Below are 24580 nucleotides of genomic sequence, written 5' to 3' on the forward strand. Positions count from 1 at the left end.
GGTTTTTGTTGAGGACCTTAGTGATAACCAACACACTGCTTGTGCTACAGGTTATTGGAAACTCTGGTTTTGGTTTGTTTTCCAGTAAAATAAAACCTGGAGGATAGAAGATAGTTTATCATTTTATTTTAATGATTAAATAAAAATGATATCTGGGTCACTAGTTAATTCAATCACTATTGGGAGGATGCAATTTTCCTTTCCTTCTGAAATCCTATTCTATATACACATATGTGAAAGTACAATTATGTGTATATATATGTATGTATATGAGTATACATACATATTCCTTATTAAAAAGTTTATAATGCAGTATTTTTCTATAGTTGCTTTGCTCTTACTAGTTATAAGCTCCTTGAGGTCAAGGACTAGGTCAGTTATAAAAAATAATCCTTTGTCCTTAGCATGGTGATTTCTGTACCATAGGTGATGAATATCTACCTGTTGGTTAGATGTACTGATTTGGTTAGTATCATTTATCAGTGTGACCTTTGAAATGTGTACATTTCCATGAAACTATTCCTGCTGTAAGTGAAATAACAGTGGCTTGATTAGAGAGAAAACAGTGATGGGATGCATACTCTTGATTCCAGCTTTGTAAGGGTTCTGAGGCAGGACTGTAGCATGGAAAACCTTTGGTGCTCTTCCAACACCCAGGTTGTAATGCATTTGGAAAGTTCACAACCTCACTTAATGGATCTGTCCAGGAAATAAGATCTTCTAACTCTGGTCATTCTCTCTTCCTGTCATACGGTGCCCTTAGTTCCAAAGTCCCTTGATCCCCTCTGTGATCCTTAAAAAATCATTTCACCTTCCATATAAGGAGATCTTTCAGAAAGTTTTACAGTGACATAGTCTTCCTCTTGATAGAGCCATTTTAAAGAACGTTTTTTCTCAGATAATTTATTTGCAAGTTGCCACTTCTATGATTAGTTTAGAAAGAAAGACTATCATAGAGGCAAACTTAAAAAAAGAAAAACCACATATAGTACAACTTTATTAAACACCAAATTAATTCCAGATGTTTTCTTTTTTCTTTTTTTTTAACTGAATATAGAAACAAATGGAAGTTTATTCAACAAAATACTGAATTAATTATTAGAGGCCAAACATATCTATTTTCAAAGCTATTGAACTCTGTATAGTACTAAAAAAAGGGATTTACTGAGTCAAGCTATACCTGAACAGATACCTCATTTGGTATCTGATAATTAGTGGGACTTAAATTTTCCTGGCACACCTCAGCATGTTTAATCACAAGCATCTAGTATTTGTAGCACTTATTTTAATTCAGCCTCCACCTCTTTGGTTTCATTAGCATGCATTACTCTCCAGGATATTTGGGCTGAGTTTATAGGAGCATTGCCAAATGAGTCTGGATCAAAATATTTAATGGATTCAATTCACCATTGCTTACATATACAGTTATGCCACATGTTGGGTTCTGGAAGCACCTGTTCTTTAACATGCTGTGGTGGTGTGGCTATCTTGGAATTTTTTAAAAATTCATGTTATATGGTGAAATAATATTAAAAGAGGAAATATACTTAGCATGGAGATTACACAAAAAAAGATAATTATTAAATTACCAAAGTGATGTGTATGAGTGACAATGGGAGCCTAAAATCTTTAACATAAAGAGATAAGTGAAAACATGTATCTTAGGTTTCCTATCTTTACAGCATATACTCTAGAAGATAGGGAACATATGAACTCATGGCCCAGGCAAAGCCACAGAGCAACTGAATGGTGCCTTTCAGTTGCCTTTTTCTTAGTCTGTGGCTTGTTCTCTCATTTTTTGATACCATCTTCTTGACCACCCTCCACCCCTCACACAGACATGTAGAAATTGTAGCATATGTTGAGTACTTGGTTGCTTAGTTGTGTCTGACTCTGCAACCACATAGACCGTAGCCAGCCAGCTCCTCTGTCCATGGGATTTTCCCAGCAAGAATAGTGGAGTGGGTTGCCATGCCCTCCTCCAGGAGATCTTCCTGACCCAGGGATTAAACCCAGGTCTCCTGCATTGCAGGCAAATTCTTTACTGCTGAGCCAGAAATGTAGCATGAAGGATTAAATGAAGAAATGATGTATATGATATCTCCTTCCACCTTAATCCTTTCTTGGTCTGTACTGACTAGCAAGCTAGAGAGACAATCTGAAAATGCACTTATGGACCCTAGGAAGGGCATCGACAATGACTAAGAAGTAAATGCCACACTTTATGTCAGAGCCACCTAAGTACTCTGATCCCAATCCGGTATGCACATTAAATCCCAGGCCTCTTTTTCACAAAGATATTCTGATTTTGTTTTCTGGGGTGAAGATCAAAGCACCATTTTTAGATATGCCCCAGGTAGTAATAATATGAAGCTAAGTTTGAGAGCAACTGCCCAACAGCAGCTACAGTGTAGCTCTTCCAACAATGTAAGGATCACAATGGGATTTGGTGGTGAGAAGGGGGAGAGTGCAGTCAAGCAGGTGTCTCCATCAGAGGTTTGAGATGTCCAGCTTTGACAGTGCCCAAAATAGAGCAGGGCTGTTCCAGATGTGGATGCAGCGAGAACAGAGACCAACATACAGAGGCCAAGCTGCAGAAGGCACCTTGTGAGTCAGGAGGACCAGGGGAGAAATAGAGCCTTTATTCCACAAAGGTTGAATTATATCATCAACACATGGTAATATAATTTTTTCTTAAAATGCAGTCTTGACCCAATTTTAAATCTGTGACTGGAGGCTGGTCAGTTTTCTTTCTTGAGTAGGGGATCATTTATACCTCAACCACTTCCCTTGTCTCAGAGGCTCTGTAAACCACCCTCGTCACCCCATGCCCTGGTATAAGACAGCTGTGGACAGCCTCTATGCCCTGGAGCTGAGAAATTATTTAGATTTGCTGATCCATACCCACCAAACCTAGCTCCCTCTTTTTGTTTGCCATATATCAGCTGTCCCTTACAGATCCAGCTCTCATCCTACGTACAAAACTCTGTGGTCTTAGGTAGTAGCCTTCTTTCCTTTGGAGTTGTGAGGAACAGAGTTCTTCCTTTTGTCTGTCTATGTGTCACGGTGTTATGTCTCACTGTGGAAAGAAGTTTAAGTCTTTTAAAACATCTTGTCCTGTTACATTTAATGAACAAGAAATAGAATCTAGTGCTTTCCTCCTTTCTCCACCCCCTCTTCACACGTAATCTCAGGGAAAACTAAGGTGATGAAGGATGATGTATTTAGTCACAAAAATAGTTACTTGACCTAGACCCTCAAATTATCCTCCGTGTAGCTGACTACTTGAAATATCAGCAACTTTCCCGAGTGAACAAGGGTCTTAGCTTAGCTTCTGACTCAGGATTGACCAACTTAGACTGTAATAATCCTTGGAACCTTGATTTTGTATCCATTATCTGGTGATATGTGTTAATTGCTCTGTAATACTCAATAACCTGTTATGTGTGATTTTCTTGTCTCTGCCACTAGAATTTAAACTCCTTAAGAGGTAAAACTCATATGTTCTACCTGCTTTTGTCCTCTTTGTCTAGAACTTTATTTTACACATTATATATCTGTTATCAGATGCTTAAATATGTCACTCAAAATATTATTTGAGTTTAGTATTAATAAATATTGAATAAATAATAAAATAAGAAACTTATAATTTCTTTCAAAGTTCCTTGGCAATTATAAAATGTTTTTTTGTTTCCTAAAGTGCCTTATCTATTTATTTTTACATACCCTAACAGTGGTTGTCTTGTTTTATTCACACATGTTACATAAAAGTTGAGAATATAAAGTCAAAATTATGTACTAGGTCCTCATAAATATACTGTAAGTATTTAAAGGAATGCTTTATACAATTTCTACTCTGTAAGTATCATCAAATCATAAGCTTTTAAAAAAAGTAATAGAATTAAGAGATGAATAATTTTCAAGAGATAAATGTGATGGTATAGCTTAAGACAGTATAGTTTAAGAATGACAAATTATTTTTAGCAAATTCTTTTCCTGCATTAATGCACATTTGTCTTTTTCTTATAAATGGTGCCAGAGGATGAGTCAGGATTCTTTAGGTATTCCCAAAGAACATTCTATTTTCAGCTTTTGTCTGACATACCAATGTCAGAGGAAGCAACCTTGTATATCGTGTGTGAAACATGTATTATCATTAACAAATGAATGAGCAAGATCCAAATGATCAGAAATGTGCCTTCCATAGAACTCACTTTAGGGATTGAACACGAAATTTGCAAGTGCTTTCTTGCTTAGTATTCATTGCAGGGGCACAAAATTCACACACCAAATCAGAAAAGTCCAGTGATCTAAAAATGTGATGAGAGTGCACAAGTAAAGGTATGCCTTAGTGTAATATTGAAAATGTTCCCACCTATCAAGTATGTCTTAAGCAGACATTTATAATTGAAATCTTCAGGAATAATTGCAGGTTTCAAATATTTTAATTTGTATGTTCAGAAAAAAATGTATTTGAAATGGATCTGATTATAGTGGTAAGAGGCCACCTCAATGTGATCATAATTCTTCTTCAGAGATCTAAAATAAATTTTTTTTAACATGCACATACTTAAACTTCAATTTTTAAACAGAAGTAGAACTCAAGGAATCTGAGGCTCTAAGAATTTTGGATATATCATGCTTTCATTGTGATTTTTGTCTGATGAACCCACCTTAGTGTACTTCACTGTCAGGTTGGGTGACTAACAGAGCCCTCCGTGTATTAGTTCATTTGATGGAATTGCTTGAAGGTAGATGTTAGGAACAAGTTTGGGTTTAGGGCACAGTTGGAAATGTCATAAATGTTGAACTTCAAATGCATGCAATCTCCATCTTGCATTGACAGATCATGAAAGATATCTTTTCCACCAATTTCATGAATAAAATACTTCCACACTTGCTATTTGGTGGACAAATATTACATTTGTCAATAAATTCAGTGATTTAGTGCTTGGAAATTATAGCCTTCTTTTGATGTCTTGAAACCTTGTTTTCAGTGGGGTGTGTTTGTATACTATAAACTCTCTTTGAAAAAAAGCTACTAGAAATAGCGTCTGAATATATTATATTTTTGAAAATGCATTCAATGCATCAGTCCCCTAAATTAGTACTTCAGGGGGTTCAAGAGCAATTGTTTATGGAATGCTTTGATTTCACTCATAATTTGTATATGTGTATATGCATATATACTTCTCCATATGTCCATTTCAAGTTAGAATTACTGCATTGTCTACTTTGTTTTCACTTTACACTTGGTTTTGTAAGAAGCTGAAAGTAAAATTTTGTATTTAAGTAAAGTAATATGGACAGTTTTATTGTTTGAATATTTGTGTTGTTCCCTCCTCTTGTCATGGACCTTTACAGTTATATATTTTTTAGTCACCGACATTTGTTCCTACTTATTTTTTTTTATCATGTATGCTTAGCTTACTTTTATGTCAGGGCCTTTGTGGATCATTTCAGGATACAAATAAACTGGCAACCCAACATACAATTTGATCATAGTAAGCTCAGGGGCAGAAATTCTTGAAAGTTGAAGCAGGACTGAAAGCATCTAGAAAATGAAGGTTTTTTGTTTTACACATAGAGAGGAAGCCATATAGCACTAAAAACATGCATGCTTAAATTATACACATTAATAAAGAGAAAAAGAAGCAGGGAGTCCCATAAAGTTCTAGGGACTCTTCTGAAGAGTATGATACCTCTGGGCTTCCTACAAAGAAGGGCTTAGGGACTAGACATTTTGGAGAATGACACTGTAAATCACAAAGTACATTCTCATTTGAAAATAAATTTGAATTTGAAAGGAAGTCTGTAACTTTGTTAAAGTGAAAGAAAAACAAAAATGCAAATGCATCAACTACTTTTAAAATATTTGTTCTTCATTTTTGGAGGTGGAGATGCAAAGCTGGGCTAGAGAAAGCCAACACAGGTAAGATAGTTAGAGCCATCTGGTCTTAAAGATTGGAGAAATAAAGAATGTCTCCCAGAAATAGGACACTTTTCAAATTTTATATAAAGTCCTCTGAACATTTATAAAGAAAGCGTACATATCCTAGGAAATGTATTTGGTTTGTTTGTAAATCACGAAATGTTTTCTGTTATAACTCCTTATATTAGTTGGGATTCTGTGAGAGAAGCAGAATATGCACACACAAAATTACAATTATACGTATGTGTGTGTATTTATGGGAGAAGGCAATGGTACCCCACTCCAGTACTGTTGCCTGGAAAATCCCATGGATGGAGGAGCCTGGTAGGCTGCAGTCCATGGGGTCACTAAGAGTCAGACACGACTGAGTGACTTCACTTTCACTTTCCACTTTCATGCATTGGAGAAGGAAATGGCAACCCACTCCAGTGTTCTTGCCTGGAGAATCCCATGGACGTAGAAGCCTGGTAGGCTGCAGTCCATGGGGTCACATAGAGTCAGACACGACTGAAGTGACTTGGCAGCAGCAGCAGTGTATATTTATATACAGACAATTATAATTATATGCAATTATATGCAAAAGTGGTTTTGTGGACAAAAATTACATATATATCTTATGACCAACCTAGACAGCATATTAAAAAGCAGAGACATTACTTTGCCAACAAAGGTCCATCTAGTCAAGGCTATGGTTTTTCCAGTAGTCATGTATGGATGTGACAGTTGGACTGTGAAGAAAGCTGAGCACCGAAGAATTGATGATTTTGAGCTGTGGTGTTGGAGAAGACTCTTGAGAGTCCCTTGGACTGCAAGGAGATCCAACCAGTCCATCCTAAAGCAGATCAGTCTTGACTATTCATTGGAAGGACTGATGCTGAAGCTGAAACTCCAATACTTTGGCCACCTGATGCAAAGAGCTGACTCATTTGAAAAGACCCTGATGCTGGGAAAGATTGAGGGCAGGAGAAGAGGATGACAGAGGATGAGATGGTTGGATGACATCACCAACTCGATGGACATGGGTTTGGGTAGACTCCGGGAGTTGGTGATGGACAGGGAGGCCTGACATGCTATGGTTCATGGGGTCTCAAAGAGTCAGACACAACTGAGTGACTGAACTGAACCGATGATTATCTTATAATACATATGATTTATTGTAGGGATTTGACCTTACATAATTGAAGGGGCTGATTAAGCAGTTTCTGTGCAACTGTTGTCTCAGGCCTGGTGCTGTAGCTTTAAGTCACTTGTAGGCTGGCCATTGGCTTGTGTGACAAGCATGAACCAGAGGAAAGCAACAGCATGTATAAGCTCCAACATGACTGCTGGCTTACATGTGCCACCCAGATCTCCCATATAGTTCTCCAGCAGCCCACTTAACCAGAAGTATACATGGCTGAGAAGACGGATTCATCCTAGTCAAGCTGACCCATTACAAAAGGCATCATAGACTTTTATATTACAGAATTGTATTGTAAAAGAGAAAATCTTCCCAAATACAAATGAAACAAAAAACAAAATCATAGAAAAAAAATACTCTAAATTACAAGAAAGAGAAAAGATTCTAAGGTTCTAAATCCTGAAACTAATAAGGTATAGTATTAAACTACATTAAAAAAAAACATAAATTTAAAGGATATGTTTTCTAGATGTTGCCTGATAATACCTTCTTGAGCATGTAACCAATAGTCATACAAGGCCCCACACTCAGAAGGAATGTGTGCTTAGAGTTTGCTGCTCTACAATCGCTATTTTGACATTTTAAGTAATTATATCTTTGCATTTATTATAAGTGAATATGAAAAAGGAGCATGTGCAGAGTCCTAGATCTCACCAGGATGGATTCTTTGCCACCTTCCATCCAAGGGAGGGACCAGGACCTGGGCATGGGGAAGGATATAATCATAGTGCAAGGTACTTGGTGTAGGGTATGCAATCAACCTGCAAGTATCCCCATGACCTAGGGTATTTGACATTAACATATATATAAATAAATAAATATTCTATAACTCATATATATGCATATTTATTTATTTAAAGATGAATAAATAAGAGACATCATATATATTGGAGAGAAACTGGTAAAAGGAAAGAGTTTTTCCCCTAATTTTTGAATGAAAGGCCCTTATTTTCATTTATAAATGAACTCTGAAAACTATTTAGACAACATTGCCTATTCAGATACTCATTATGTGAATACTTTTCTGTTGAAAGAAAGAGAAAGTGAAGTCACTCAGTCGTGTCTGACGCTGTGACCACATGGACTGTAGCCTACCAGGCTCCTCTGTCCATGGAATTTTCCAAGTAAGAGTACTGGAGTGGGGTGCCATTCCCTTCTCCAGGGGATCTTCCTGACCCAGCAACTGAACCTGGGTCTTCCACATTGCAGGCAGAACTTTACCATCTGAGCCACCAGGGAAGCCCTAAGTGAAAGTCACTCAGTCATGCCAACTCTTTGAGACCCCGTGGAGTATATAGTCCATGGAATTCTCCAGACCAGAATACTGGAGTGGGTAGCTTTTCCCTTCTCCGGGGGATCTTCCCAACCCAGGGATTGAACCCAGGTCTCCCACATTGCAGGCAGATTCTTTACCAGCTGAGCCACAAGGGAAGCCCCTTATGTAAAAGCAAGTATTAATTAACATTTAAACTACAATTCTGAAAATTTTCAGATGCAATCTTATACCACACACATTCAGTCTTGGTTTACAGATTTAGAATTTGTTTTTTTTTTTAATATGTACATGGAATTCATTTGTCTAAACTTTTCTGTGTTACTTGGTGATACAATTTAAGTAAACTATCTTATTTTTTGCTATTTTTTTCTTCTGAATATTATATACATATTTGTATTCCCATTTCTTCTGTATTTCTTAAACATGGTAAATAGAAGTGTATATACACAACACATACATGCACACACACACACTGTCTCCCTCTTTTTGATTTGTGGTCAGGAGACTTCTAATTAGATACCTTTCTATGTGCCTGCGAGAAAAGTTGCTTTAAAATCTTAGAGAAAGTTCTGATAATCATCTAGGTATTTCTTTTAGAGGCAGGGTTGTCCCTCTCTCGTTTGTCTCTATAACTAAGAGTGATCAAACTTTCATTCTCCTTGATATGTTCTCAACTCTGCACTTGAAATTTACTGACTCCTCAGATTTTAGTTAGAGTTCTCTGAGTGCTGTCCTTTAGACTGTGAAAGTCTAGACTGAAAATCTTGAGATATTTCTAAAGAAAAGACTGTTAGGCTGTGATTTTCATCACTTAATCTAGGATTGGATAAGCATCAAGGAACATGGTTTATGGAGCAATCTTCCACTCTGTGGGAGATGGGAGAAGATGGCTGAGATGACCTGCTACTCTGGTCATCCTAGCAACTAACTTTGCTGCAATAAGGGCTTGATTTGGATTTAGTACCAGGGCACTCGCCAGGAAAATGAAAAGTTGGCACCTGTGGTATGATTAAGACCTTTCATTATCTTCACCGGGAAACAGAAAGACCCTGTATGTTGTGGAAAAAAAAAAGAAAATGATTTTTTGAATACTCTTTGTTCCAAGACTTGACTGATTTAATATTTGAGAGGTCAGAATACAAGATACTATTCAAAACATGGGGAGAAAAAAGACAGACTTCCTGACGTATAGGAGTTTACAGCCTAGTGAAACAAGATTTATAATATAAGGTGCTCTCTGTACAGATTTTTTTAAAGATTCCATTCTATTAGAAGATGAAGGACATGAAATAGAAAAATGAATTATTGAAATCTTCTGCTTGATTGCCTCCTGCTCCCCCACTTCCCTTGGCATTGGGAAAGAAGAAGAACCCCCCTTGATTTTCCTCCCACTTGCTCCTCTGTAATAGTGGCTGTGGGTAGCCATCGCCTCTGACACTTTTAGGTTTACTTTTATACAATGTAGAAAAGTGTCAAAAGAGAACTTCAAAGAGACAGGGCACACAACCAGTGATTAGAGTCTTAAAAATCAAACTGTGGTTCTGTTTATTTTTAAAATAAAGTATTATGTTTAAAAATATACTGTTTTACTGATGTTGTGCGTGTCACTTAATAATGAGTAATATACTCTGAGGCTTGTAAACTGGTCTTTTTTTGAAATAAAAAAAGATATCTTCTTTTTATATCTTCTGTTTTCTTCTTTATATATAAAGAAGAACATCAACAACTTTTCATTTTATTTTACTTTTTATCCCTCATGGTGCTGTGTATATATTTGCTTATACATAGTAAGTCACTTTTAGTCTGGTTATCTCTGTGATATAACAAACTGCTCCTCCAAACTGAGTAGCAAATATCAACAATCATTTTATTATGCTCATATACACTGTGGCTGGGAATTTGGATAGATTGTAATGAGGATGGGCTCTCCTTCCTGCATGTTGTCCAGGGACTTGACTGGTGACACATGGCTGATGGAAGTGGCTGGAGGCTGAAATCATCAGAGGCTACTGCACTCATGCCTCTTGCATCTGAGATAGGATGACTCAAAGAACGGGCTTAGTTATGACTTCAGATCTGAGACTCTGCTTGACGTCTCCTTGTGCCTTTGGCTTCTCAAAGTATGGCGCCTGTAAGAGGAGGAATCCTGAGAGTAACTGTTTAAATGACCAAGGTAGAAGTTTAGTCATTTGTCTGACTTGCCTTCAGAAAGCCTGCACTGTCACCGTCACTGGACTCTATGGGTTATAACTGAATCACCCAAAACCACTCAGACCAAAGAGAAGGAAATTAGACCCCCTGCCTTTGTGGGGAAATAGCAAAGTTATGCAGAAGAGCATGAGCAATGGAAATACTATTTTGATCACTTTTATGACAAACAATCTTTCATAATTCAATAAATAGCTGATGAAATTCATTAAATTGACTCCTTAAGCAAAGGAGGAGAAGGCAATGGCACCCCACTCCAGTACTCTTGCCTGGAAACTCCCATGGACAGAGGAGCCTGGTAGGCTGCAGTCCATGGGGTCACGAAGAGTCGGACACGACTGAGCGACTTCACTTTCACTTTTCACTTCCATGCATTGGAGAAGGAAATGGCAACCCACTCCAGTGTTCTTGCCTGGAGAATCCCAGGGACAGGGGAGCCTGGTGGGCTGCCGTCTGTGGGGTCGCACAGAGTCGGACACGACTGAAGCGACTTAGCTTAAGCAAAGGAGAGGATACATTCCAAGCTTTCATTGCTGCCTTCATGTAATAGGAATAATTGGTTTTGGAATTTTGTTTTATCTTATCTCTGTTCGGTTAGTGGTTGTGATGGTTCATTTTGTGTGTCAACTTGTCTGAGTCATTGTGCCCAGACATGTGGTCAAATATTACTTTGGATGCTTTTGTGAGAGCATTATTGGATGAAACCAACAATTAAACAGGTGGACTTTGAGTAAAGCAGATTGCGCTTCATAATGTAGTGGGCTTATCCAATCAGATGAATAGAAAAAAGACTGATCTCCCCCAAGCTAGAAGAAAATTCTGCAGTAGAAAGCGTTTATACTTTAACTGCAACATGGACACTTCCTGAATCTTTAGCCTGACAACCCACCCTACAGATTTTGTACTTTCCAGACTTTATAATGACATAGGCCAATTCCTTTTTTTAAAAAATTATCTATCTATCTGTTTATCTATCTGTATATCTTTCCTATGGGTTCTGTTTCTCCGGAGAACCCTGACTAATACAGCGGTGTTCCCTGAGCTGAAAAAACAGAATAGCACTTGGAATGGACTAGGGACGTCCCTGGTGTCTGTGACTCAAGACTCTAAATTTTCCCATGATAAATATTCTTCTTGTTACTGCTTCCAAAATTGGAGTAGTGTTTGATCTAAATTAAAAGTAAACTTTGCTGCGTCACTTTCTGCTTCAAGAATCCAGAAATGTGATCTTGTACCTCTAGATAATAGTGGTAATATTTCCTGTCTGGTTGATTTTATAATAGGCCATTATTACAAAGTAACCTTTAATATTGCTCCCCTCCAAAGAGCAAGTCAATCAAATATTCTTGGGCAGCTCCCATGGCCTTCAATCAGCAGATGATTATTTAAGTATTTGATTTTAGTATCAGCTGATTAATCATAACAGTGTTTATAACTGAGCAAAGGCTTTTTATTTCTGTAGCTTAATCAGGTTATTGTAAACTCTGAGGTTACCAACCAATATGTTTATATATCTTCTGGCTACTTTCCAACTTTTCTTTAATTTCTGTGTTGTTGCTGTCATTAATGGATTTTTAAAAACTAAAAAATGCACATGATGTCATTTTCAAATTTGTGTTTGCTCTCCTTCTTAGTCTTTGATTCCCATTGTACTTTTATTGCACTTCGGTCTGTGAAGATGTATCCTTTTAAAAATGTGTAAATGAGAGACCAACAGCAGTCCTACCCATGCTACTGTCAGAAATCAGTAACAAGTCAGGCTATTTTCAGCTGAACCTTGGTAAGACCTGAGATTCCTGCTCCATTTGCTCCTCCAGGGAGCTACAACAAGTTGATGAGAATTGGCCTGGGAGGTAAAATTTGTGTGCCAACTCTGCATTTGAGGTAATTTGCCTTCAACACTCTGAATGATCATTTTTAGTAGATTTCTGAACTATGGAACAAATATACATTAAATATTTATTTTAGTTTTGTTGATAGTGATTTACTTGTTCTTCCAAGAATAAACATATGTAAAATACTGCTTAAATTGCATCAGAGGAAAAAAGTACTATATATAAGCAACAGTGGTAATACCTAGAGGCTTCTTTCAAAGCTCTAAAGATACTCATGAAGATTATGGACCTTGGTGTGCATCAAAAATAGTTTTTGGCTAATTGGCTCTTGATATCTATGAATTTATAGTAGTACCTTTTTTTTTTTTAATTCTTTGTTGAGAAGTATGTGAGTATGTGTTGGTAGATATATGAGCAAAAAAGATTTTCCAAAAATACAAATGTTCCGAATCAACTCAGGGAAAATTTGGTATCTGCTATTCTTCTCTATTGCTAGAGGTAACACACGTGAAGTGGTAACACACTGTTAAGTATTTAAGCTTGTGTATGCTTCATAAATTCTTCATATTCTCTGCACCTCAATCTTTAAGATATTCAGAAAGGGTTATGAAATTTTCTATAGATTAAAACAAATTAAAACCTATTAAACATGAAAATAGTCTAAGTAGAAAAATGAAACTCCTGCGGTAGATCCAAACTTAATGTGTTCGGCAAATTGTTATGTATCCCTGTTAAAAACAAAGGTTTTAGCGGGAGCAGTAATGCGTGACACTGAAATGTTTTCCACTATCCTTTGCTATAATTCTCTTTATATCTTTTAGGAATGGTGCAAACAACTGCAGAAGTTTTCACACACAGCCTTCCATCTGCCAACAGCTCAAGCTGGCAGGAGTAGGCAGCTTTTCAGGGGTGTGAACAGAATTGATTTATACACACCACTGGATCTGTTCCAGTGTATTTACTCAGCCAGGACCAAACGTAGTGTTGCAAATGAACAATACGGTAGGCTTTTATCTGATGTTTACTAGGTTATACACACCGAGTGGTCTTAGAAGCACAGTTTAAGAGTGGATATCATATTAATCAATTCATGGCAGAAGGGAAAAAATGACTGTCACATTATAAAGGGTGGAGATTGAGTAATGGTGAGCAAAAACTTAGAAATGTAGCCAAGCTGCATAGGTCCTGCTGAAGATGAAAAACAATGCCTGCAATTAAAGCCATACATTCCCAGAGCGGATTCAGAATTTAGGGAAATGAGGAGCGCAGAGGGGAGCGTAGAAGAGTGTGGTTGCCAATAAAACCTCCTCTCTTTTGCTGGCACCCAGTCTTACTCATGGATTGCTAGGGACAAATAGAAAAAAAAAAAACAACAAAGTGTACATTACCTGTAAGAACACTCTAGTTTCTGCAGTATTGTGATATAGCCAAGTAGCCTGCTTATCTGTTTGACAACAAATGGGGAATACCTAGAAACACATTTTCTTGCTTAATTTTCCAAGTACAAGAGGTTAAATATTAGACTGAGCTAATATTATTCAGGTCACTAAACAATACTTTGAAGTCATTTTTTCTTACATTGAATGTCCTGTGTTTGATAGTTGAAAAGGATAACATATCTTTGAGATGTGTCTAGCTTCTCACTGGGAATTTGTTCAGACTTGTGAAATGATTTTTACTGTAAGATAATTTTCCACTAATCATGAGTGCACATTGCCTATTGTGACTCATTTATTGGAAGAAACCTGAAAGCATGTTTAATTATTTTGATAGAAAATCTGAAACTTTATACAAATTCTCATAGTTGAATTTCATTCTCAGAAAAAAAATCTTTGCATTTATCAACTTGCCAATATACATCATTTCTGTCCTATAATTATAACAGTTTTCCTGATGACTCTTTTCTTAAAAAGCATCAATTACAACGATTGAAAAAAATATATTGAATGGTATCTCTTATGGAATGCAACAGTGGATTTATAACAACACTTTTAAACGTTATTTAACCTCGTTGTTGGAACATATTTTAGATTTTACTTACTGATGTTGAACCTGGTAAAACAATATATAGCCTTGTTGAATGGTATAATTTTCTATAAGGATATACTAATATCTGTGGACTGAAAAAACAGGTTCTGGCTGATCTAGGGAAATAGAAGAAGTGGGGGGGCCTCTACTGTGGGTATGCAGCCATCTGGGAGCAGAATCAGGGGCCTCAAGATCAGAGCTGAAGTCCAGGTATTTTGTTCAAAGTATGTGGAACAAATAAAATATCTGGACCCAAATTCAGTACCAGAGACCTAGACTACAGCTAAGGGGTTAGCAAGCAATGCTAGATGAAGCAAGGAAGACCAGTGAAAGCTTGAAGAAGAAAGGTTAGAACCTCAGTACTCGATTCCTGTAGCTGATTAATGAGGTTGTCTACTCTCAAGGGCAAAGCCCAGGACATAAGGGCTTTCCTGTCCCCACTCAAGTCCTTCCTGCCCGGGCTGCTGTTCCAAGTTTCTGGCTAGCCACCCTGGTCTCCCCCACCCCTCACTGCACCTGGGCCTGTACCCTACCAACTCCCCCATTCCCTTTCTCCTCATCTCCTTCTCATGCTGGGACTGCCACTCTCCCCTGTTTTTTCCATTCTCTCTCTATCTTTTAAATACCTCTGTATCTGAAAGTTTCCATAAATCTCATTTCTTTGTGATCACCTTGGACAGATTTAGGTGTCTCTTCCTCAGGAAATTCAATATTGTTGTATCTATCATTTTTCATGATAATTACTTGTTTACGAATATGTCTTCCCTTTTCATTGGTGTACCCCTAGATAGAGAATTTTTTTATATAAACTCAAATCACTGGTGTCTGACACACAGCAGAGATTTGTTTATAGATTATCAAATGAAATCATATTCTGTTCCATTAACTTTCCCTTAGTTTAGGAAACAAATTGCAGATTATTTACAGGATTTTGAAACTAAAAAGAAAATCAAGAAATTTCTTCCCTTGATATTGTGTCCCTGATCTGCACCTAAAAAATAATAAGAAAACTTAAAAAATCTTAGCATTAAACTTATACAACCAAAACAAAGTAAAATGATAGTAATTATACCAGTTGAACCCTTTTTTCATATTACTTCTAGAACTTGGCCATATGTATCCATATTTTATATACCTATGCTGCTGCTGCTGCTGCTAAGTCGCTTCAGTCGTGTCCGACTCTGTGCGACCCCAGAGACGGCAGCCCACCAGGCTCCCCAGTCCCTGGGATTCTCCAGGCAAGAACACTGGAGTGGGTTGCCATTTCCTTCTCCAGTGCATGAAAGTGAAAAGTGAAAGTGAAGTTGCTCAGTCGTGTCTGACTCTTTGCGACCCCATGGACTTCAGCCTACCAGGCTCTTCCGCCCATGGGATTTTCCAGGCAAGAGTACTGGAGTGGGGTGCCATTGCCTTCTCCATTATATACCTATAATTGTTGTTAAACTCTGTAATTTTTACTTAATAGCATATCATAAATACTCTTCCAAGTATTGATGTTATCTAAAATTCATCAAATGCAATGATTTCATAATATTACATATATTTTTCTAGGTTTGAGTAAATGGAAATGGTGAAAATCTCACCCATTGTTCACTGATTCTGAAGGAGCTTTTTCTTCTTTCTGTTTTATTTTGCCCAATCACCTTATATAACACAAAATTTACCATAGGAGAATTCATTTTGATGATGGATAACTGTTATCTGCAAACTTAAATATTGTTTTAAGTTCTCTGGCCAGAGAATTCGATGTCAGCTTTTGAGAACATTGAGATGGTGTTAAATATAAACAAAATATTTTGACTGCAGGGCTATAATCTGTGTTTTAAAAAGTTAAAGTATCTTATGAGCGTCATACCAAAACTAAAACCTTCACGTAGAGGGAAATGTTCGTACTTGTTCTGTACGTATTCAACTTCTTTATCTGACCTTGCTCCTTAAAAGATGCAGTTGTTACAGAATGTCAGTCACTAATGAGGCCTAAAGTAATTGAGGCTGATTGAGCTGGCAAGATGCTGCCTAATTAGAATGATAAATGGAACTGGCTGATCAAGAATGGAGGAGTGAATGGCACTGAGGGTATTAAACAAGGTCATTCTGTCAAGGAGGACCACTCATCCAACCCCTCCCCCCCAGCCAAATAATGACCGTCCTTCATGCCGTGTGAGCCCAACACTAAGCGATGTGTGAAGATCACTGCACATGTAACTTTCTGACTCTGTTTTCTTCAGCTGTGTGGTCAGGGTTTAGTGATTCCCTGGGTAAGTCATTCAATATAAACATGAAAACTAAATAGTTTGAGCCCTATAATTCTCTATTAAGAGTGTGTGAATTTACAAGTGTGTTTGTTTTCTGAACAGGTAAATCGAGGGTACCTCAAAATTTGCCCCCTGATTTCTATCATGTTAAACTTCCCACACCACATGAAATTTAATACATCAAGCAACTTCATATGTTTCATGGAAAGAGGTAACATTTTAGTCAAAGTGTTTTAGAACCTGAATCATATGTAACTGATCTTTTTATTTCTTAAATGTATCTACTAGAATCATTTGCATTTTATTATTTTAGCATGTTTTTCCTTTTAAACAATACATCACCTTTATTCTTTGAACTGAAGTGGATGTAAATGTATAACTATATATTCATAAATATTTCAATAAAAGTGTAATTTCACTCAGTTTACTTAGTGATGCCTACTTACTTGCTATCATCTGGGAGTAAATATTCTGAGAGAAAGTGGCACCTATTCCTATTAAGCCATATTTAAGACATTTTAAATAAAAAAACCTCTCTAAAATGTTTAATACAGCTGTCAGGGCACCTGTGTCCAAATTTCCTGGGACATAGCCCTGGTGGCACATGACAGTGATCTAGGATGGTTAAATGTTACTGTAGGCATATTTAAAAGTTCCTAGTATGAGATACAGGCTCCAACTTCTCAGAACTCTTAGCTGGTGCTTAGTGTAAGATAATTCTCTTACCTCAGATCTTTAGTCAGACATTGGCCAAATAAATAAATAAATAACAGATGTGGCCTACTCTTAAAAAAAAAGTACTAACCACCAGAATTTGGGGGAAAACAGTTAATAGAAAGTAACATCAAAATGATGTAATATTAGAATAATTCAATAAATGGCACTTGGAAATAGTAATTACCCCATGTCACTAAAATCTTATTCATTAATGTACCTGTCACTTCTTCCAAGGATGAATTAGCAAGATGTTTATATGATTCAACTTTCTAACGGCTTTCTTCTACCTTTCTACTTCTGTAGTTTTCCGTAAAGATTCAGTTACAAATATAATCTTTCAAGATATAGGTAAGTATATCATCTCTCTGGCATTCACAGCTGTTTGCTTGACTCCCTGAGTTACTCTGAAATTCACTGACTTTAGAAGGAAATGGTTAAGATATGACCTTCATGCTCAGTGAAGCCTGGCCTCCAATATTGTCCCCACCATTTACTATTAGTTATGTGGTTTTGGAAAGTTTCCTGACCTGTATAAAACGGGCATAATGGTGTTCACTTCTCTGGCTTGTTTTGAAGATTTAAGAGGTAACGTATCTATAAGGCCTGGCTCATGACTGGCACATAGAAAACGCTCAGCAAGTGGCAGACACACTCGTATCAGCGAGTGGCAGATACGGCTTACACACTTGGTGCTGACAACTGGGAAAGGAATAAAACTTCTCTGTCTTGTTAGTCCTTCACCCTTCCTCTGCTCCATTCCCTCTGCTCCATCTTTCTCTCCTCTACAACATTTTTTTTTTTTCTGGCAAAAAGAGTCACTTCCAGTCTCTGTCCTCTTTGCCACTCTCCTTTCTCCGTCAATCTGAAGCCCCTACCACCTCTCTCCTCCCAGCTGTCAAATTGCCCCTCCTTACCCCATTGAACACCCTCTGTCATATTGCCAATTCTTTTCCCACTGACATGAGGCATGACTAAAACTGTCAGTCATCTCTTTCAGGCTCACTTATATTCACTTTATAAATGTATTAGACAACCCTGCTTTATGAAACAGAATACATTGAATAGAAGCTTTTCTTGATGACTCAGGGTCATGTCCATGAACACCAATGATTATTCTGTCCTATACAGTTATAGGAACCATCGAAGTATATTGGTTGCTTGTCTTTATGCTAAATGGATTTCTTTTAAAATTAATTGTCAAGAAAAATCCAGCCTTTCCAGACAAAGGTAGATATGTCTTGTCATCTGACAATGAAACATATCTATGTTGTCCATGTTTTATGCAAACATACTTTCTCTCTTTTACTTTGTACTTCAGTGGGGTTTTTTTGTTTGGTTGGTTTTTTGTTTCTTGTTACTGAAAAGAGTAGGAAAAAAGCTTACAGTCCAGTGTTGCTAGCCAGTGTATTTGTATTCAGAAAATAACTTTACCTGAATGTAATGCTCTCCAGTCTTCCATCCAACTACAAAATTGCAATTCTAACACCTAATTGACTTGTTGTTCAATAATTCTATTTGATATGTGATTTTATTACCAGTTCCTTCAAACCTATTTTGGAATTTCATGGGACAAATATATGTATATATTATAGAAATTGTATTAGTTTCCTAAGGCTGCTGTAACCAATTGTAACACATGGGATGGCTAAAACCAGAAATTTATTCTCTCAAACCACGGAAGCTAGAAATTTGAAATCAGGATGTTGGCAGGGCCATGCACTCCCTGAAGTTTTATGAGGATCCTCCCTTGTCTCTTCCCAGTTTCCGGTAATCACCAGCAGTCCTTAGCATTCCCTGGCTGGGAGGCACATTGCTCCTGTTTTCATCTGCATCATCACTTGGTGTTCTCCCTGTGTGTCTCTGTTTCCTTATAAAGACATGAGTCATTCAATTAGGGCCTTTTCTAATCAAATATGACTGCCTCTCAAGTAATTATATCTGCAAAGACTCCTACTTCCAAATGAAGTCACATTTAAGGTTCTGGGTAACTGTGAATATTAGGGGGACACTGACCCAGTTGTTGTTCTTCAGTCCCTAAATCATGTCTGGCTCTTTGTAACCCCATGGACTGAAGCATGCCAGGCCTCCCTGTCCCTCACCATCTTCTGAAGTTTGCCCAAACTCATGTCCATGGAATCAGTGATGCCATTCAACCATCTCCACAAACACCACATTTCTTTGATTTTCTATTTGATCGTATTTCAGTCAACATCACCTGCTATTATCTCTTTGAGGTAATTTTTCAGGCTATACTCCCTTATGTGACCTAATTTTGAGTCTTTGGAAAAATTATGTTAGGGCAAAACATAGTTATAAAAATGGGAACATTTTTAAACTGATACAACTTTGGCAGAGGAGGAGAAAATATGAACAGAATTTATACCTATTTTCCTAGGTTATAATCATCTAAGTGTATAAGAAATGCAGAAATTTTTAATAAATCATTTAGCCAGATAATGACAGAGAAATATTAAATGCTAGCCTGCAAGCCTTTAGTATTATCTTTGTCAAAGTCATCATCACTACCTACAACTAGATTACTGAACGGGCCACTCTGTGTGTATTATGCACTAAAGTTATATTACTTGCCTAAAAATCAAATGCCAGATTCTTACCCAGATAAAACTTATAATGTACCAGAGGAGATGATAAGTCCACTCGAGTGGTGTTAACAGAAATGCTAGCACATACAAACGTAAATGTGTGAGCCTTTGCTGAAGGTAGGAAACATCCTTATCCAGTGACATCTCAGCTAATTAGTAGTGCTGTTGTTGACGACACGTTCTAAGCCTGACAACTTATTTACTTAAGAGTGGTCAGTTTTACTTTTATGTTATGAATGAAATCAAGGTTACCACATAATCAGCACATGGACTACCTAAATTGGCTTTGACTGTTAACTTCTTCTGGTTAGCTGGCAAGCATTTCACAAGAAAAAGAATGACACAGCAATGTATCTGAACAGTCTCATCATGGCAGCCAACAAAACAACTGAAAGAATGTGTCTTGTTAAAAATGAACCGGGAAGATAATTTTTATCTGCTAGGAGGAAAAAGCGTTATTTGCAATATTAGCAAGATACAACTCAATGACTTTATTAATAGAAAAATCCCAGTATGTAGTAAAGAAAGATCCTTTGTCTTGGTTGCTGTTGTTCTTTCACTCAGTCATATCCGACTCTTTGGGACCCCATGGACTGCAGCATGCCAGACTTCCTTGTCCTTCATCTTCTCCTACAGTTGGCTCAACCTCGTGTCTTGGTAACATTGTTAAAAGTCAAGGAAACCATTCCCTGGCCAATGAGAGCAAATATAAACAAAGCGTTTGCTAGTGTTTTAGGAACATTGTACTTTGGGGACAAGGTAAACTGCCAACAATAGTTTCTGTCACGTGCATGTGACGGTCTTTCTCAAGATTGTTTCTCAGGGCAGCATATTACTTCAGGTTGATGCTTCTTTTCATGATCTGTGCCATCCTGGGACCAGTGTAATCATGAGTGCAGCATAGTGGGTACACTCAGAACCACACCTCTGCTACCTCTGCCCATCCCTGTGTGACCATTTTGTGCTTATGCACAACCTTAACTTTTGTTGATTGCATTAAATGGGTGTCAGAAGCAGAAAACTCCTGCCTCTGTTCAATACAATAGAGCCACCATCGTTTATTTCCAGTTGTCATTGGTAGGAAAACATAAGAGCATACATAAAGGACAGGAAAACAAAAAGGGAGCTAACTGACAAAAATCTAGTTCTAGCAGCAATAATGACACAAAATCATTTTCTTACAGAATTTTGTTTGGAAAGTGTACCTGCGGAACCAGAAGGATTAGGCAAACCTTGCCAGTCACTGCAGGGGGCAGCTAAAGGCAGGCTCATTGAAGTTTCAGTTCAAAAATGATAAGGCTTAATAAATCTCTGTGGGTAGATTTATCTCATAATTGCAGATCATATTTAGAGGACTGGACTAATTAGACTTGATTTGTATATGCTTTAGGCTTAATTGAAAGTCATTTTCCTCTGTTACTTCAGGATTATTCTTTGTTAGAGTGGAAAGAGGTAACTTTGGTATAAGCTTTTTAAATTCTAAAACATGACTGTGTTTGTCTTCTTTACATTTGAATTGCATGCTGCTTGGCTGTTATGAAATATAGTCACTGTGCTAAACAAAGAAAAGATGCTGATTTCTTTGGTCTGTGATGTGTGATATTTAGAGATAAATCTTAAAGAGAATTCAAGAACATATTTATGCCAAAGCAGAGTTACATGTTAATAATGGAAACAAAAGGATAAGAATAAAATCATGTCTTCTATGTACCACCTTTTGTTTAACAGAGCCCCTCTTGATGGCTGATTAATTGTTTAAAAAATTTCTAAGCCTAAAATGCTACACCTCATTGCAATAAAAATTATAATCCTTTGACGTATTTAAATTAGCATGGGTACAAATATGACTGTTATATGTTCGTTCCATTATTAGGCCATTATTATTCAAATTTCACATTAATATTCATCCATTCTAGAATTCTGTCTACAGATTTCCATAATGTTCCTCTTGGTCCTCATTAGGGTACCTTGGTACATACACTGTTTATTGCTCATGTGTCTATATTTTAGTGTCTTTCAAATTGTGAGTGAAATCCACAGTCATTTAAATACACTGCTGCAGTAATCTTTGTGTAATATAGCAAACTTCTTTGTGATTCAGGTTGTTTTTAAAATTATAGAGGGGGTTCCAAGAACAGGAGAAGAGTTTTGATGTTTTCTTTGTGTCAGTCTTTTCCTGGAATTATTTTCCTGTTTTCCTTTCCTAGGTTAAACTTATGAATTAAATATGTAGTTATAGGAAATAAGATGTCCCATATCATATGTCATCAGGGAAATGTAAATTAAAAAACAAAGAGATACCACTGCAAACCTACCAGACTGGCCTGATTCCAGAACCCTAACACCACCAAATGCTGGTTAGGATGTGGAGCAACAGGAACTCTGATTCATTGCTGGTGTGAATGCCAAATATTCCAGCAATTTAGAAGACTTATTAGCAGTTTTTTATAAAACTAAAAACCCCCTTACCTTATTATCCAGCAATCAGGCTCCTTGGTGTTTACTTAAAGGAGTTCAGTTTCTTCGATTTATGTCTACATAAAAGCTTCCACACAGATATTTATAGAAGCTTTATTCATAATTGCCCAAACTTGGAAGCAACCAAGATATCCTTCAATAGGTGAATAGATACATAAACTGTGATATACCTAGTCAATAAAACACTATTCAGCACTAAAGAGAAATAAGCTATTAAACCATTAAAAGATATGGAACAACCTTAAATCTATGTCACTAAGTGAAAGAAGTAAAACTGAAAATGGCTATGAACATGTTCTATGACTCCAATGATAAACTTGGAAAAGGCAAAACTAAAATAATGGGAAAAGGTCAGTAGTTGTTGCCAAGGAATAGAACAAGAGGGAGCTATGAATAGGCAGAGCATAGAGAATTGGCAGGGCAGTGAAACTTCTTGGTATGACATTACATTGATAGACACATGTCACTAAACATTTGTCCCAGTCCATAGACTGCAAATACCAAGGGTTAACCCAAATATAAACTGTGGACTTTGGGTGGTGATACTGCATTTATGTAGATTCATGGATAGTAACAAATATACCACTGTGGTGAATGGTGTTGTTAATAGGGGAAGTTGTGCATTTTTTTAAATTAATTTCTTATTGAAGGATAATTGCTTTACAGAATTTTGTTTTCTGTCAAACCTCAACAATGAATCAGCCATAGGTATACATATATCCCCTCCCTTTTGAACTTCCCTCCCATCTCCCTCTCCATCCCACCCCTCTGGGTTGATACAGAGCCCCTGTTTGAGTTTCCTTAGCCATACAGCAAATTCCCATTGGCTATCTATTTTACATATGGTAATGTAAGTTTTCATGTTACTCTTTCCATACATCTCACCCTACCTCCCCTCTGCCCATGTCCATAAGTCTATTCTCTATGTCTGTTTCTCCATTGCTGCCCTGTAAGTAAATACAATATTTATCTTTATCTTTCTGACTTACTTCACTCTGTATAATAGGCTCTGGGTCATCCACCTCACTATAACTGACTCAAGGTGTTCCTTTTCATGGTCAAGTAATACTCCATTATGTATATCGACCACAACTTCTTTATCCATTCATCTGTTGATGGACACCTAGGTTGCTTCCATGTTCTAGCTGTTGTGAATAGTGCTGCAATAAACAATGGGATACGTGTGTCTTTTTCAATTTTGGTTTCCTCAGGGTATATGCCTAGGAGTGGGATTGCTGGATCATATGGTGGTTTTATTCCGGTTTTTAAAGGAATCTCCATACCATCTTCCATAGTGGCTGTATCAATTTACATCCCCATCAACAGTGCAAGAGCATTCACTTTTCTCCACACCCTCTCCAGCATTTATTGTTTGTAGACTTTTTGATGATGGCCATTCTGACTCGTGTGAGGTGATATCTCATTGTAGTTTTGATTTGCATTTCTCTAATAATGAGTGATGTTCAGCATCTTTTCATGTGTTTGTTAGCCATCTGTATGTCTTCTTTGGAGAAATGTCTGTTCAGGTCTTTTTCTCACTTTTTGATTGGGTATTGGGTTGTGTGTTTTTCTGGTATTGAGTTATATGAGCTGCTCGTATATTCTGGAAATTAATCCTTTGTCAGTTGTTTCACTTGCTACTACTTTCTCCCATTCTGAGGGTTGTCTTTTTACCTTGCTTACAGTTTCCTTTGCTGTGCAAAAGCTTTTAAGTTTAATCAGGTCCCACTTGTTTACTTTTGTTTTTATTTCTGTTACTCTAGGAGGTGGGTCATAGGAGATCTTGCTCTGATTTATGTCATCTAGTGTTCTGCCTATGTTTTCCTCTAAGAGTTTTATGGGTTCTGGTCTTACATTTATGTCTTTAATCCATTTTGAATTTATCTTTGTATATGGTGTTAGGAAGTGTTCTAATTTCATTTGTTTACATGTAGCTGTCCAGTTTTCCCAGCACCATTTTTTGAAGAGACGTGTCTTTTCCCCATTGTATATTCTTTCCTCCTTTGTAAAAAATAAGGTACCCATAGGTGGATGGGTTTATTTCTGGGCTTTCTATCTTGTTCCATTG

This window comes from Bos indicus, chromosome 9 (genome assembly GCF_029378745.1).
Source record: "Bos indicus isolate NIAB-ARS_2022 breed Sahiwal x Tharparkar chromosome 9, NIAB-ARS_B.indTharparkar_mat_pri_1.0, whole genome shotgun sequence".
NCBI classification, from domain to species: domain Eukaryota; kingdom Metazoa; phylum Chordata; class Mammalia; order Artiodactyla; family Bovidae; genus Bos; species Bos indicus.